General features: G+C 40.7%; 1 protein-coding gene across 1 annotated transcript in view; it reads right to left on the minus strand.

The window, feature by feature from the left end:
- LOC107565164 (leucine-rich repeat and fibronectin type-III domain-containing protein 4-like) overlaps positions 1–1004 on the minus strand; it is a 36824-nt gene extending 35820 nt beyond the window's left edge. The window contains exon 1 of the mRNA XM_016250381.1: positions 484–1004. The gene's annotated coding sequence lies outside the window, so the exon portion shown is untranslated. The remainder of the gene's footprint in view (positions 1–483) is intronic.
- Positions 1005–1436: the final 432 nt, after the last annotated feature.

Consider the following 1436-nt stretch of genomic DNA (forward strand, 5'->3'; position numbering starts at 1 on the left):
GACCACGCGAGCCCCCCCCCCCCCCCCGTCACAGGCCTCAGGACATTAGCCCTGATGTCATCTCTCCATTTTGCACTTCTGAAAAAAAATTCTCTCTTGTTTAGTCATCCCTGTCTCTCACTGTTTTCCATGTTTTCTCACCTCGTCCAATTGCAAAATACATTGATCCCTCTTGGAAATGTCACCAAAGTGGTTTACTGTCATTTTGTCTCTCACCTTCTCTCTCTCTGCTCCATCTCTATCACACACACACACACACAGAGAGAGAAAGAGGAGTTAAGCAGCTGTCTTGTATGGCGTCAGGCATGTCATCATACAGACTGGCAAGCTTTCAACTAAGCATCATCTCTTTCTCTCATCATCCGTTTCTCTTTTTTTTTATATTCCTTATCAGAAATGTCTTTTTTCCTCTTTACTCTCAATATCCATTTTGAAATATATCATTGAAATGACACATAGACACACAAACACATCCCCACAAACCTGCTTTTCCAGCATTTCCAGTCGAGTAATCCTGCAGGAAACGGCGATCCGACTCCTGGCTTCCTTAAAAGCGAAACAAGACCCTCTTTCTCTCTCTTTTGGACTCCGGTCCTCTTCCCTCCCTCTCTTGATTTCTCTCTATGTCTAACACTCCCTCGTTCTCACCAGCTGTGTGCTGCTGAATCTCTTCAGAGGACAAACTCCTCTTTTTTCATCCCTCTTTCTTTCTCTCCTGCCACAGTTGATTGAAATTTAAGTCATTTTTAATCCTGCCGGTCAGGTATCCAGGGTACAGCAGAACAGAAAAAGAAAAATTAGAGCGAATGTGAGAGGAAAAATGACAGATCTTTTGTATTGCTAGATATTTTTAGCAGTTCCCCTGCATAATTCTCTCATTTGCTCCTAGTTCAGTTTTTCTCTGGTTTCTACTCTTATTTTTTTCTTCTTCTTTCGCAAGAAGCTGAGACGTTTGCGCGAGCCTGCAAGTGACTAAGGAGCGAGTGTCGACTACACGCACTGATACGGGGAGTGAGGGAGGGGGATAAAAGAGAGAGAGAGATGGACAGCCTCCAGCAGTATTGGCTGAGTGTGATGGTCGGGGTAGCAAGGGAGTGATAGATGAAGAGATGTTAGAGAAGCAGAAGGAAGAGCTAAGTATGGAGAAATGGATGGAAGAGAGTGATATGGAGAGGAAGGAAATAAAGATGTACATCAAACGCAGAGAGGATTGATATAGCCTTTACTGCTACCTGCTGTTAATAAGAGATTGTCACTCCCAAACACTCTTACAGTGTTTAACATTGTTTATACATGGCATATAGAAGACATAATACATTATTAATGCTATTATTGCAGTTAATTTTGTGTTTGAATGACTGTGGCTGTATATATATATATATGTATATATATATATATATATATATATATATATATATATATATATATATATATAT

The sequence above is a fragment of the Sinocyclocheilus grahami genome, unplaced genomic scaffold, assembly GCF_001515645.1.
Source record: "Sinocyclocheilus grahami isolate Dianchi unplaced genomic scaffold, SAMN03320097.WGS_v1.1 scaffold985.1, whole genome shotgun sequence".
Classification (NCBI taxonomy): Eukaryota; Metazoa; Chordata; class Actinopteri; order Cypriniformes; family Cyprinidae; genus Sinocyclocheilus; species Sinocyclocheilus grahami.